This window comes from Strix aluco, chromosome Z (genome assembly GCF_031877795.1).
Source record: "Strix aluco isolate bStrAlu1 chromosome Z, bStrAlu1.hap1, whole genome shotgun sequence".
Lineage (NCBI taxonomy): Eukaryota > Metazoa > Chordata > Aves > Strigiformes > Strigidae > Strix > Strix aluco.
The window spans coordinates 20,962,227-20,978,826 of NC_133971.1; positions in this window are offsets into that span (position 1 = coordinate 20,962,227).

Consider the following 16,600-nt stretch of genomic DNA (forward strand, 5'->3'; position numbering starts at 1 on the left):
ACCCACTCACACATACATACTGAGATAAATACTACACTGAGTTTGTATCTAACTTGGAGGGACGATAATCCAATACCAAACTGAAGGGACAGATTGACGGATTTGTGCTCCTCCCCCCCCCCCCCCCCCCCCCCCCGAAGGGATGCCTTCTGGTAAGATTTGGGCCCTCAGCTATGCCAAGTGATTACACGGGAATTAAGTGTGTGTGATTGCAATCGCTTTTGTCTGTAGCGCTATATAGCCAACCTGCAGTTTGTGCAGTTATCGTAGGTAATCTCCAAGAATCTGTAGAAGCTGCATATGAATAAACCGTACTACACGTGAACCTGACGGCTTCTCTTGAACACAACTGGACCTACAGCACATGGGCTGTTCGTGCATCTGGTGTCAGACCTATAGTTATGGCCCCAATTGGCATACCTATGAAGAGATAAATACAGCCGCCCCTAGCCCCTCTAATCTGAGGACCGGCTACAACACAAGGGGATTCCTCTCTTACCAAATTAATTCACTGCCTGAAATGCAACACACAGTATTACAGATGAAGTTTTGCATACCTAGCACGCAGCAGCTGTTTAAAAGAGACACTATTTCGATTCCTGCTGTTATAAAACTGTTTTCCACCCTTTAATCTCTGTGCTAGGCAAAAGTATTGTTTCTAAATTAATGTATGCCCTGAACAAATAAACTGATAGAATGCATGTTTCAGATATCATTTCTGTCAGCTCAGTGCAAATTGAAATGGACTTCCTGGATTGGAGGTATCGATTTTAAAATTCTGATTCTAGCCATTTCTGAATGAAAAGGGAAAAGCTACTGCATTATCTCCTATTTGCTATCATGCCCCACTGCTATTACATGAGTAAATTGCTAGCAGTGCAATAGGAAAACCTTCATGCAGACACTACCTGTGCTCTCCTTTGAGCCTTTCAGTTTTTCATTTGACAACTTTTCTATCCTGTATCTACTGTTTTGGATGAAACAGGTAGAAAAAACATCAGGGGCTAGAAAATTTTTCCATCTGGGAGAAAAACTAATAATGAAATACAGGTATTCTTTACATATTGTCACAGTATACATAAATTTCTGTTTCCTAAAGAAACGATTGTCAGTGCCAGTCTATGGGAAGATTTCATTTTACTATAAGCCATTTCTGGAGTAATTATTTTTCTTCCCGTTCTAGTATGCACCATCATATAACCTACGTTTAACAGAATGGCTAAAGGAGTACATAATCTGTTACAGATTTCCGGGCAGCACCTGAATATCACTACTAGTAGTAAATCTTGGAAAGAATTTACTTTTCTTGCAATTACAGAATCTGTTGCTGACAGCTTCACTTTTTTTTCTTCGGAATGACAATAGGACTGGTTAAGGCTTAAGCACAACCTCTTGAGATACTTCCCATTTTGTCCTCCTATTCTGCTCAATCACTTTCTTTGGTTATCAGTTCTGTGTTGGAATTGCCAGCTCAACCTACAGAAACACCTGATTCTTAAACAGAAAGTCTTTTAGCCTGTATCTGCTGGACCACAAAGAAATGTAAAGTACTGCTGTGAAACAAAGACTAGAACGTCATGATCATACTCCCTCATGTTTTTTTTTTTTCTACTCAAGCTTCTACTAAATCTACAGGTTTGTATTTTGCAGCTGTTGCACATTTTTGTTCTGAGGATGGGATGAAGGTGGTCTAATGTTGGATATCTACAATGGAAGCATCTTTCAGACTCCCTTAAAAGCCAATAGAAAGGAAAAAGTTTTCTGGAATGTGATCTACACAACCTCTTTTAGACACTTGCATTACAGTGAAATGAACCATGTTCAAAAGGATCTAATTGACCACAAATGGAGCATATGTAATTAGACGTAAACACATATGCTGTAAATGCATAACGAATTTCACCAGATGATTCAGGAAATAAACAGGATCTGATGCTGATGTTTGTTCATGCCCTCAACACCTTTTGTAAATAAAATTTAGCCCACGACACCAGATTTCAAGACATATTTTCTAAGTTTCTTCTGGAAAGTAGGGATGACCAATATTTCTTACAACAGCTGACCATAGAGAACAAATTATTCACTGAAAACATCACTGATGATCCCTTTTTTCCCCACATTTTTTTTTTTTTTCATCTATAAAAATAATTTCCATGCTCTGAATTTATAAGGCTTTTTCTATCATGGCTTACATAAATGCAAGACACTTATTTACTTTATTCACTATTTCAGCTGTCCAAACATCTTGCTCTAATTTTAAAAGTGCAATTTCAAACACAATTTCCCATCCTTTTAATTGGGACCTCAACCACTACCTGTAATTAGGTGGTTTATTTTTGACTCATAATCCTTAGCTACCTCATCAAATCTGATGAATCAACTCAACTGTCTAAGTTATGGTTTATTATTCCTATGCAATTCACAGACCCTATTACTGTTTTGAAGTCCAAACTGTTAAGTTTCACTCTAAACAAAGATTCAGGGCTGACCTACACATCAGTAAGCTTTGTCTTCTAATGTGGTGCTTCTCACTCACAGTATATGGGATTCCATTTCCATTCTCTTATACAAACAAAAGCCCGCATGTACACACAACACACATGCACAGAGACAGAAAGTACAGGTAACCCATTGCCTGTATTTCTGAGTCTAACCAGTGCTTTTATTTTAGGTTGTAAAGCTTTGTGCAAAAAGCCAAGCTGAAGGGGAGTGTGCTCCATGCTGAAGTTTTCACAGTTTAACCCAACCTGTAATCCTTAATGCACGATTCTGTTTCCTCTCTACTAATGCACGTGCAGCTCGGAACTCAGCTTCCCTACTCTAGTCCTCAGTATTTTGAGGGACTGTTCTTTTCCCACAGCACTATAAATTTTAATTAAAACAAGTAAAACTTGCCGTATTTATACTCAGTTCTTCTTATGGATATGGACACATGGATAGGATTAAATGGTGCTGTCAAACAGAGATGCTGGTATTTGATGGCTTTTAATCTTGCTGCCCAAACCAAGACAATAAATAAATGCCATCAATACCACCTATCCTTACTTCTTTAGTAATTATTTCATTAAAGTTGTATTTATGCTGTCAAGTATCAGCAAGAACTGCTGGTAACAACTAGTAAATCTATTTGGTGGTAATAAACTACGCCCAAGGACAGTTTTGAAAGGAATATTAGCAGTAACAGCAACAGCAACTCAATATATATTTTATAAAAAATTTCAATGTATGAAACTAATAAACTCAAAGATTAAAGAAAAGTATAAGAAAGCAGCAACTCAGAACACAGGTTTGCATTTACTAGGCAAGGACTGGCAATCCATCTAAGCAGCAAATACCCTTCCAAGCCATCCACCCCATCCTCAGAATGCTTGCAAAAGGATGGGTTTACATAATGCCCAAAATGTAACTTCTAAGGATGACAATGCAACTCCTAATATGCACTGTTCCTCAACAGTATCACCAGTCAAGGAATGATGACAATTTAAACACAATGCCTAAGGCAGGTTGGCAAAAATGTAAGTAAATTAGCTTCTAAACACTCTTCCTCTTCTCGGCACTGCACTGCAAATCTCTAGTTACAGAGACCACTTCTGATCTCATTTACTCCAGGCTGACAGTAGTGTAAGTACAATCCCATTGCCTTTGACAGCAGCATTCCTGCTTTATATTAGTGAAAAGGGATAAGAATAAAGCCTCTCTATTCACTCTTGAATTCAATGTGCAGACTGCTGAGAATAAATATGCTATGTCTTCTACTCAGACTAATTTACAAAGGTGTCACAGGTGACTTTATAAGCTTTATCAACACATACCTTATTTTAAACAACCATCAGCTCAGAATGCTGACTAAATTTCCTCCCGATTGCATAAAACTTTTACGAAGACCAATTAAAAGCATCAGCAGCAAGGCTATCAGAACTACATCTATCATGTTATAGATTTTCCCTCAGTATGACAGCAGTGTCACTCCTTGTCTTTAGAGAAAATCTCTTTAGATTTTCTTCTTTCAACTAAGGTTTACTTAGTTTTGTTGCACTGAAAACTAAAGTTGGGAGGTGAAATCAGCTAGGAGGAGACATCTTTCTAAATCTTTCCAACTGGAAAGGAAATGTTCATCTCCTTTTCATACACCAGACAGATACAGATACACAGATGCTCTCTCCAAGGATATTCCTTCCCCTCAACCTCATAAAAGACCGACAGATTGACCTGCATTCTCCCCCATTATTTCCAGGACTGTAACCAACTACTGATGCACTCCATGTTGCTATTTCTTTACTGATGTCAAATCTAATTCTTAGTAGAAGCCCCTGTTTTATTTTTAATGGTGATCCATGAGCTAGTGTATAAATGTAGATGCATACGTTTCTCATCCTACACTGAGACTCCCTGGTATGTCAACATAAAGATCAAGGCAGAATAAACCCTTTGTATTGTAAGTATTCTTTCTGGCTATCATTTATTAACTATCACGTTGTCTCTTGCACTCTTGTTCAGCTAGGAAACATGTTGCCCTTATAAGTTATCACAATTTTTCTTTCGTCTCCCTTTGTGTTATTCTCTTATGTGCACTGTTTTTCTTTCCCTGATTTTTTTTCTTTTTGTTCCTCTGTAGCTCTTTCATTACCTTAATTTCCCACAGCTCCCACCACTAAGATATTGCCCTACTCTGTCCACTGAAATGCAATCAGTGATGCAATTCATGTTAGCATTTTACATGCTATCAGAGAAGTCCTGAAGCAAGATCCAGGCTAAGAAGACTGGATATTCCTTCCCTGTAAGGGTCTTCCAGGCCTTCTTCAGGCTGAGCCACAAAGAAAATGTATTTATTAGTTAATCTTTACTTTCCCTTGTAAAGTTCAGAACCTGACAGCTAGAAACTGTTAATATACATTTAGATTCTGAAAAATGTGGACAACTACATAAACACATTAAAACAGCTCAATCAGGCCTTGCAACTGGAAAGATGACATCACTGAATCATGCTATTTTGAAGGCACTTACCACCTCAGCTTAAAACCTAATGCATGCTATATTGTATTTTAAAATTTCTTGCTTGCTCTCCCTCGGATGACACAGCTTCAGATGTACACAGCAATGCTGCTATCCTCAGGACTACACAAAATATCTCAAAATCCTGACAGCTTTTCAGAGTTTTGACTTTGAACCAAGTTCAGGCCTGAAAGTCATATTGTACTGGCTGCTCTGGAGCAAAAGGATCTACCTTAATTCCAGGAAAACTCATATGAAGCATAACTACATGCACTTCAGGGGAATGCACAGTGGAAGAGAGACTCAATGGGACACTCCTTTACCTTTATGCTACTTCTCAAAGGTTGGGATGGTACCAGTGGGCCACTATTTTCAAAAAGGCTAGAAAGGAGGACCCTGGCAACTACCAATCTGTCAGCCTCACCTCTGTGCCTGGGAAGATCATGGAACAGGTCCTCCTAAAAGCTATGCAAAGTCCCATGGAGGACAGGGAGGTGATTTGAGACAGCCAGCATGGCTTCACCAAGGGCAAGTCCTGCCTGACCAACCTAGTGGCCTCCTATGATGGAGTGACTACATCAGTGGACAAGGGAAGAGCTATGGATTTCATCTGTCTGGACTTCTGTAAGGCCTTTGGCATGGCCCCCACAGCATTCTTCTCTCTAAATTGGAGAGAGATGGATTTGATGGATGGACTGTTCGGTGGATGAAGAATTGGTTGGATGGTGACATCCAGAGGGTAGTGGTCAATGGCTCAATGTCTGGATGGAGATCAGTGACAAGTGGTGTCCCTCAGGGGTCTGTATTTGGGCCAGCGCTGTTTAGTATCTTCACCAGTGACACAGACAGTGGGATCGAGTCCACCCCCAGCAAGTTTGCAGATGACACCAAGCTGACACACCTGAGGGACAGTATGCCATCCAGATGGACCTGAACAAGCTCAAGAAGTGGGCCCACGTGAACATCATGAGGCTCAACAAGGCCAAGTGCAAGGTCCTGCACATGGGTCGGGGCAACCCCCAGTATCAATACAGGCTGAGGGATGAAGGGATTGAGAGCAGTCCTGAGGAGAAGGACCTAAGGGTACTGGTGGATGAAAAACTGAACATGAGCCATCACTGTGCACTCAAAGACCAGAAAGCCAACTGTATCCTGCTCTGCATCAAGACAAGCATGGCCAGCAGGTCAAGTGAGGTGATTCTCCCCCTCTGCTCCACTCTCATGAAACCCCACTTGGAGTAGTGTCCAGTTCTGGGGTCCTCAGCAGAGGAAAGACATGGACTTGTTGAGCAGGTCCAGAGGAGGGCCACACACGATCAGGGATGAAGCACCTCTCCTATGAGGGAAGGCTGAGAGAATTGGGGTGGTTCAGCCTGGAGAAGGCTCTGGGTAGACCTTATTGCAGCCTTTCAATACCTAAAAGGGAGCTTACAAGAAAGATGGGGACAGACTTTTTAGTAGGGCCTGTAGCAATAAGGACATGGGGTAATGGTTTTAAACTAAAATAGGGCAGATTCAGACTAGATATAAGAATTTTTTTACGATGAGTGGTGAAACACTGGAACAGGTTGCCCAGAGAGGTGGTAGATGCCCCATCCCTGTAAGTGTTCAAGGTCAGGTTGGACGGGGCTTTGATCAGCCTGATCTAGCTGAGGATGTCCCTGCTGATTGCAGGGGTGCTGTCCCTTCCAATTCAAGCCATTCTATGATTCTAAGAGCAGAAAAGGAGTACAAAAAAATGACCTAAACTCAGTTTGGGCCTGATTTTTGGTATGACCTCCTTTAAGAGAATAAAAATCCTTTGTATCCATACAAACTTCAGAGCCGCTTGAATTTCTTTCACTTCAAAAATATGAATTCAGTGTCCCAAGTTGTAAAGGTAATGGTAAGCACCAACAGTTTGTATTTTCTTTGTGAGAATATTTTCTAGTCTTTTTGCTGGACAGGTTGGGCAGGGTGCAAAATCAATGTCAGCTGATGGTTCACAAGCATTGACACTTTCTCTTCTCATCTACAGAGACTTGATACCATTCCAGTAGGAATGGAGATAATATTTATGCCTACTAAATTGTTGCTGTTTAAAATATTGTGTCCTTCATGGACATTCTGTGAGCAGAAAATCACTGGAGACTGGACAACTTCTGTGGTTACTCCCCCCTTTTCATCTTCCCCCTTCGCACTGTCTAGTGTTTGTCCATGCTGATTCATTGTCTTTCCCCAATCACTACTTGCTGTCATTACCTTTAACTCAAGAATATCAAATTGGTGTTTAAACACTGTCCAAGGAATATGAAATTCAGTAAATTCCCTTCTGATATGTATGATTTTTATAGGAATACAGCCCATCAAGCTTTATGCTTGTCTACATGCATGCAATTTCTGGAGTACAATAAAGGCACATGAAAAACTAAAATAGGTGAATAAACAAAATTGAGAGTCATAATGTAATATTCACCGCAAGACAGGAACACTCAGCCTCAAATCAAAGATGAAGGTGCTGTTAACAATGACTGTAATCTAACTTAGTGGTCATCAAAAGCTCAAGCTCTAGGTTACCCTATGTGCTGTTTCTCAGGAGTGTGCAGCCCCGGTCCACTTCCAGAGACTGAAGAGTCTCAGCGCTCTACTGGATCCAGCCTATAGCTCAATGTAAAGTTTTATGGGCATCTTGGCAGTGGATATACCTATGGATTTCCAAAGCAACATTAAGAAGTGACTAATAAACAGGTATTACTGTGTTTCTTTCAATGCAAAACCAGTTTAGTCACATATTACATGGAATTACTGTAAAGCCCTAGTCAATCTCTACTTGAAAGCTGGCTTACTACAGGAAATACTTGCTGCAAGTTTATTTCTGCTGATCAGCAGTCATGGCAAAAGTACAGTAATACTAAGATTACTTCTGCAGTGATTTGCTGTTTGTTCTAAACTTTTTAACTGTCGTTATTTAGAGCTGAAACGGTTCTGAAAATAATTGTTACAATTACTGCTATACATTGCTTGTTGAACTTCAAATACATGAATCAGACTCAGAATTTCAGCTGGCAATTAACGTAACACTGGATCATAAAGCAAAGCATGGTCTCCATCACAAACTGTTTACAACCTGAAGCGCAAAACATATGCAGAGGTCTGCAGTGATATACCCTGTGCAGTCATGGTAACCCCAACAGGACAACTCAGCTGTGTGGATACTCCATGCATGGTTATGTGAAGGAAGATAGTCAAAGAGAACTGACGGGTTTCTGCGCTCAGGCCCCAACAGCCGTTCCCGCCAGCTCTGCCGACAAGCGGCAGACACGCACTGCAGGCGGCCCCGCGCCCCCAATGGCACCACTCCCAAAATGGCGCCAATCCCCTCCCTCAGTCGGCCGACGCCCTGTCCTCCATTTGCTTAAATAGGCGCCAAGGACGCATGTCTCTCCCCTCAGGGAGGCAGCGGCGAGCGCGTACAGAGCAGCACCCGTGAGCCCCGCGGCGGGCAGCAGCGGCTCGGCGCGCAGCGAGTCGAGGGAGTTAGCCAGGCTGCGCACCGGCCGCCTGGGCTGGCGGGGCCTGAGGCGGAGCGCTGCAGCGCCTGGAGGAGCGGCATGTGTGCTGGCGGCCAACCGCGCCGAGGCGCTGCGGCTGCGCCTGGAGACGGAGTCCCGCAACGTGCAGCTGCTCCAGACGTCTGCCGGCTGCGGCTGGAGATCCTCAGCCTGCGCCGCAAGAACAGGAGCCTCAACCGCCAGCTCCTGCGGGGCCGCCGCTCCGGCGAGCCCACGGCCCCCAGTGGCGAATGGAAGGCCCTGCGCTGGGAGCCGAGCTGGGCCGGCTGCGCCGGGGTTACAGCCGGAGCGGGCAGGTCGTCCAGGCCTGGGCGTGCTGCTGGTGGGTGAGGGCCCGGCGCAGCCCAAGGAGCCTGTGCAGCCCGACCACACGCCGAAGAAGAGGCGCCTGCTGCCGCCCCTGTGGGCGGCCGCCAGGGCAGGCGCCGCCTGGACGGCTGCAGGCGCCGCAGGGCGCTGAGGCCTCTCCGCGTTCCCCTGCCGCCTGCGCGGACAGCGCTGGGCCTCGGGGTGGTCTGGAGGCGGCTTACCGGCTCCGTCGTCCCTTCACTGCCCCCGTGAGCCGCGGGACTGACCCCTCACGCTCTAAATCGAAAGAGACTTCCCAAAGAAGGGGTGTGGAGGAGTTGGTTGACTATTTTTTTTTTTAAATCTCTTTCCCAGGTGTAGAGCCGAGAAGTGTGATCAAGGGGAATCAAGCCGAGATTGTGATCAAGGGGAAGCAGGTTCAGCTGAAAAACTTGAAAGAGGCCAGCGTTTTAGTTGATGACTGCCTCAAAACAACTGTTGTCATCGAGAAAAGAACCTTGGCAGAAAGAACAGTTGGTCTTGTGTCACCTCATAGCATTGAACTGTGCTTCCTTCAGGGACCAGCTATGGATCACCTCTTTCCTCTTCCAAGTTGGTGACTTATGTAGACCTCAATAGCTGTAGAGACTTAACAAAAGATGCCTCTGACTAGCTTACTTTGTTTATGTCTGTTAGGAAAGGGAGTGGAGGAAGGTTGCGAGTTTCTTTGTCAGTACTCCAAGTTGATCGTTTGAACTGCTTTGAATTGTCTGGATGTTTATAGTGAAACAGTATTTGTATCTTTAGTGGTGAATTTTGTTCACTGTCATATGAATATTGGTTTGAGTTTCACATTTCCATAAAATGAGCTCATAAAAAAGTAAAAACATGATGCACCAAATGATCATCTTGAGTGTGATTTATTTATTCAACAGGGAGTTATTTTGAACTTGTAGGTGAAATGCTCTTTAGACCTTTATAATGCACTTCCTCAAAGGCAAAGGAGTTGGTTATTTTTTGGGCCTTTCTTAAGAAGATTTACCATTTGAAAGCAAATTACAGTCTTTAGAAAAACTGCTATTTGAAAGCAACCCTTGTAAAGAACTGAGACATGGGCTGGTTTTGTAACATTCCCTCTTTGTCATTTAAAAGGTATCTGATGCCTTCATATTTGGGATTTGTTCCTTAAAGCTTTAATAGCCAAAGTTTGTTTCAGCTCATAGTTAACATGAAAAGGTGTATGTTGGGTTTATGTGTGTATGTTGTGGGATTTTTTGGTAGGGGGGAGAGGGGCAACAGCAGTGATCCGTGTGAGAAGCTTCTCAAAGCTCCCCCCGCCGCTCCAAGTCAGACCTGCCTCTGGCCCAATTAAGGATGGTGGCTGTGCCTCTGCAATAATGTATTTAAAAAGGGAAACACCAGTGCAAACACGGAGGTCACCTCAAGAGTGGGGTGGGGATGGGTGGAGGAGGAGAGGGGTGGGGAGGTGTGCCAGAGCAGACCCCAGCAGCCCATGGTGAGAGGGTGGACTGTCCTGCTGCAGCCCATGGAGGAGCTCACACTGGCGCAGCTAGCTGCACCTGAAGAAAGCTGGGACTCACTCTGAGGTAAGAATGCCATGACTGGGGGAAGCCCTTGCTGGGGCAATGCTGTGCTGGGAGGACTCTGACACGGTGACAGGGAATCCCTCTGGAGCAGTTTGTGAAGACCTGTAGGCTGTGATAAGGACCTGTGAGAGAGATGCCACTCTGGAGCAGGGGAAGAGTGTGGAGAGAAGGAAGGAGTGGCAGAGACAATGGGTGATGAACTGACCACAACCCCCATCCCCTGCCCCCATGCCACTGGGGAGAGGAGGGAGAGAAATCGGGAGCCAAACTGAGCCTGGGAAGAAGGAAGGGGTGGGGGGGAATGTTTTTTTTTAAAGATATGGTTGTATTTCTCACTGTCCCACTGTGACTGGAAAATTAAGTCATCGTGGTGATGTTCAAATAAAACTGATGTTCTTTTTCTTCCCCCAACAACTCTGTCTTTTGTCGTGACCATAATGGGTGAGTTATCCCTCCCCGTCCTTATCTGGATTCGTGAGCCTTTTTCTTCATTTTCTCCTTCCCAGTGCTAGAGAGGAAGGGGTGAGTGAGCAGCTGCATGGTGCTCACTTGCCCTCTGGGCTCAAACCATGACAAGGTGAAAATCCATCTTTTCTATAAGTATCTTTGATAATATAACTTCTGAAAAAAGTAGTTGTCATATGATGTCAGCGTAAGCCTCTAATCATAAAATGGTTGTAGTGCTTGTTACACTTAAGTCTCTTTGGATCTGCAGCCTCAAATCCATTCTCAAAATAGAAAACAGTTTGGCATGGTGCAGTTAATGAGAAGTTGTGAGTGTTGTCCTTAATGAGAAAGTATGGGTGTTGATATTTGGATGTGGTGTTTGTTTTACAAATGAAATATTCGCAGAAATGCTTAAATTGATAATTGCTCAAGAATTACGGTACCTACAATAAATGCATGAACAGGATTGTCTTATTTTAATAAGTTTCCAGTAAAGTACAAATACCCATGCAACATGAAGAATCTGTCAAAATAATACAACATAGGGCTGTATTAAGGTACAATACTAGAAATGAGTAACTGTGCCAGGCATCCTTTCCAAAAGTTAAAGTATTGGCTTGTACAAAAGGGAAGAGATTCTGGACTTTTCTGATACACTATGCAAAACCTTTAAATTAAATTTATGGGGCACTCCCAATAAATGGAGTTTTATGCAAGAGTAGTAAGTTCTATGCAAGTTTATATAAAGGATTCTTCCTTTACTTTTTAAATCTTTTCTATATCTTAATAGGAAAATTATAAAAAGAACCCTGCAGATTACAAAATACAGAGAAAAAAATTATTAACATTTCGGTAAGATTCAAATTAATGTGAAGACTGCCAAAGAAGAGATTTTAATTTTTTCCTGAACTTGCTGCTTCAAGACGAACTGCAGTAAACTATCATTTGGTTCAGTCTGTTAGAGAAGCTTCGTTTAACGAATCATTTGATCTGCTGGTTTTGACTTTGAGAGCAAAAGACAAGAAAACACAAGATTTAGGAAAAGTCTTCATTAAGATGGTGCAAAAGTAGTACTTCACTACTGTGTCCTCCAATTAATGGTTTACAGGTGATGGGTTTCCTTTATGACACACTTGCATGATCCTTGGCTACAGGAAGCTACAAATTTCAGGAAAAGTGTCCTTCAGGATATACCTGATGAAGCCTTAATGCTTGTAGTCTGGGTTTGTCTATATTACTATTTCTAATAGTTAGTAGCTTGATACCATAGGCAGACACATCTGGCCCTAAAACTGCTATTCAGCCAAAACCCCTTGTTCTGATGGTTGCCAGAAAGGACAGAGTATATTTGGAATTGCCTGATACGTTACAGCATCTACGCATCTGAAGTGATGGGAGAAGTGTTACTACAGTTGTATGAAGAGCTTAAACCTTCCTCTACTTCTGGTTAAACTCTCTATCGTTTCCTATTGTTCTGCTTTCTGTCTGATAAGCAGTCAAATCTTGAAGTTGCAGTCTTTGCCTCTTACTCCCAAATACAGTCTTTAATTCTGTATTTATCCTTCTTTTGTTGTTGTGGTAGTGTCTGCCTCTCAATGTTTCAATGTCTTGCTGTTGAGCCTTTCTTCTTCTGGCCTGAATGAATGCTACTTCCCTGGATTTGGATGAGTTTATTGCAGAACAGAATTGCTACAGTATACTCGGCAAACAGAACCATGCTGTCCTGTTCTTCTTTTTATAATTTCACTTTTTTTGATTCAAAATAATTTCAGTTGTATACTGACGGTTTTCAAAACCATGAATTTCAAAGTCATATGATTTTTCATATTTTTGATTCTAGGTTTTAGGTACTTATTTATTTGTCATAGTTACTTGAAAAAAAAACCTTTTCTTTTTTTTTGGTTTTGCTAAGATCAAAGTTTTGAAGACTGGTGGATTATTTCCCTGTTTAAAAATTATTGTGCTTATAATTAACTTTTACTGCATAGAATTTTGTACTACAGTGCATCAGAGTGCTATGTGCGTAATAGTTTGTTTGCAGGTAAGTTTTTTATTAGAGAATGGATTGAATCCAAGTTTGGATTTGGAGTTTGGACATTTTGTGTAGTTTTCTTTTGGCTTCCCCCTCCCCCCACAAAAATACATAGAAACATAATATTTAAACATTTGGGAATAATACCTTCCTTATCACCTTGTTAAATTGCAGTGTTTATTAATACATACTCTCTTAACTTTTTTTTACATATATATATATATAAATTTATAGAGGCAAATGGAAACAAAAACCCTGTAGCCTTTCACTTCATTGCTCAAACAACAAAATTATTTTCATCTGTTGCTTAAGAAAGTGAAAGTGTCTTAGGTGCAGACTTTTTGTTACCCTTCTGTCCTGTGCTTCATGTTAACAAATCATTATGAAGTGTATGTTAAAATGGAAGCTACATGCATGGCTATATTAAAACTGTATTAAAATCTTCTGGGGCTCTGTGTGAATTTGATGGCAATTACTTTAAAACACATGTGTATGAACAGAATGGCTTGGTGTCGGTGCCATATTTAATATACACTCTATTGCTCTTTTGAGACCTAATTTAAGTTTCATTAAATATTGCACTCTGAAGGAGTCTTTGTCCGCTGTGCTCATCTCCTTGAATATGTTAGGGCCCTGGGGTGCTTTAGCTGCCCACAGAGAATAATGAAATAAATTAAATGTCTTTGTATGATAAACTAATGCCATTCAGATTAGTTTAGTTCAGCTACTTTCCTACCAAAGCAGTCCTCTGTTACTCTTCCCTTTCCGTCTATCTCACTGTGCTCAGTATCCCCTTTTGGTTTTGTACAGTTCAGCAAAGACATTTGCAAGATGTATAGAAAGCCTCTTTTCCAAACTTGCAAATGATTTAAAATAATGGTTTAAAGCTGGATTTCTAGTGATCACAAATTAACAAGGTCTTTCCTGTATATTTTTAAGTGATATCTGGTATCTGTATTCTACTGGGAAGTTTAGGTGTAAGTGCTTGGGAACAGTCATGGTTCTATACAATACCTGGATTTAATTTACTGCCACATCCCTTCCAAAATAAAACCCTGTATCATTCAGAGGATAATAGCAGCATGTGATTATAAAGCTCTTTAAAAAAAAAGCTTGCAACCAGTATTATTTCACGACTTTCAAGGCCATTTGCTTGCTCTTTGTGCTGTCAGGGGTCTTTGTGCAGTCAGAATGTAGTTGTAGCAGAAGAGAAGATAAAAGACACTACATTTAGAGGGCATAAAGAGGCTGCTTTAGATCTAGCTTTATAGAAGGGAGTGTGGTATAGGACTGGGAAGACAGCAAATTGGCTAGATAATCCAGAGAAAGAGAATGTTTTGTGAGAGAGAATTACTGTGGAAAGATATGATGATCAAACAAAAGCTAATGGAATTATTATGTATATATTGCTGTATTTTTAATGAATAAAAATATTGAATGCAGAGTTTGGATAAAGTAAAAAATTAGCGCTGAGAAAAAATGCACCTCTGTCATGCACTGGCATGCCTTTGAAGTGAGGACAATCTTTGGAGAGCTGCTCTACAAACAATCCTTAGCCTCTGCTGAGATTATTAGTACTGGTGCTCATTAAGGTTAATTCATTTCCTGTGGAACTTTGTGAGGGCCAGAAGATTGATCATGTCCATTTTATAAATGCTGCAGCATTTTCAATGCCAAGTGCTTTACACAATTGTTTGCAATGTAGCACCTAGACTAGTACAACTCTTAACCTGCTGGTGCATACAGGTGCAGTAATAGAAGAATGTGCTGCAATCAGGCAGCAGCAACCAGGTGCTGTGCTTTGACAAACTCACTTTCAAGTGCCTGACCCAGCCTGATGCTGAGTATGTGAGAGTTCAGGCATACCCAGAGGTGAGGTGGTTGCAAAGCATGGAAGTACAGTAGGTCTAATATGTTAGTGGTCATGACTTGTGTTATAATGACTGCTTACAAAATTTATATGGGCTACTGAAATAACAGCTGATGTGTTTGTGTGTAAATTGCAAATGATTAGCCGCACATGTGTTTCTTCTCTTTATTAAGTATGAAATAATATTGTCTATTCCTTGTTCAGGAACATGACTATGTGGATGTTCTGTAATTCTTCATGGTGAAGATGGTCAAATCATTTTACCTGGCTATTAGAAGGCCTTGTTCCCATCTGAGGCTTTTATGACTTATAATTTTGAATTTTACTATTGCTTGCTATTCAGAAGTGATAGATTTCTTTTTTAAATTTATCGAAAATCTTACCTTGCTTTTACAGTTTGTGGTAGTTTTATGCTGCACTGGTGAAGAAGAAAAGCTTCAGGGTGGATGCTGTAAAATAATTTAGAATCAGAGAAGGGTACTTGACAGGTTTTCCCAAGGACTTTAACAGCCCAAAAGCAAGATGCAAAAAAGCAGAAGTTTTATGGTTTTTTTTTTTCTGGTTTTAGTTTTTTTACAGATGTAAGAACTGTAGCTTTAATGACAGTTAAATATTTCCTTACTCTGCACTGTAAATATAAGTAATTGGATCTAATGAAGGACTCAGGCACATAAAATCTAAAATAAGGCACTAAAAGCACCAGATATGGTCAGAAATCTAAATATAAGGTCTTTACTACCAAAAGCAATCCTAGAAGGCTCTCTTCATTTGACAGAAGAAGGTTGTGCCTATTTTACATTTGAAATGACTGTTTATTGTGAAAGCAGCAGCTGTAAAACTAGTGTAAAAAATTCAACCCTGTGTGCTTGAGACTTGTATGGCAGTGCTGAAAAAAGCGCTAGTGACTGAAAGTGTGTGTGAAAAGCCGCTCATCTCCTGGATATGATTAGATGCTCTTGGCTAAATTTGAATAGTGTCTGTCTTGTAGGACATCTAAAGAGAGGATTAAGGAGGACACCAGGTGTCAGTCAGCCTCTGCTCTGACAGAGGGTGTTGCATTTCAGCTTTTAGCTAAAGAAGCTTTCATGCGTCAGTGAGCGTTTTTCTGTGTCCTCAGTGGCTGCTGGGCAGGGTAAAACTCAGAAGCTTCCAAGATCTCCCTTTGGGCAATTAAGAGGCCAGAAAAGTGGCCAGAAAAAGACACAACGTATCTGGTTAAAAAATAGGTGGGACGATTTCTGACCATGGGGGTAAGAAGCCCTTGTTTTTCATTGACGATTTCCATGTACAAGATACCAAGAAAAAAGCTGGTGTAGCTAATACAGTTGCAATGGTGTAGCAAAGTTGAATGCACGCTCTTACAGGAGAGAAAGATGTGTCTATTTATAAAAATTAAAGGAAAACTAACTTTACTCGTTCAGCTTCATGCTTTCATTAAGGAAAAACTGGTAAGAACTGAGATGCACGTGTTCTGGTGTGCTCTGGAAATCCTCTGCTTTGGAATGGACTGGCATGATGAGTACTTTTCAAATGCATTCAGAACTGCATTTAGAGCTGAATTACTGCCTGTTTTCAAATGCAGGGAAAGAATGAGTGCCCCTAACTTTCAAACTGCGGTCACCTGAGTTTCATTTCTGTGTTTTGTACATTAAACTTCACCAGGAGCTTAAAGTTTTCCCTTTCTGTATGCCAAGCAGCACTGTAATCTCAGGAAAGCTAAGGATATAATTGTGTTAACCCATGCCTACTTCCAAATAGGATCTCTTTATGTTAAGCTGTTCTGAGCATACAGTACCGGTTTCACAGAGTAGTC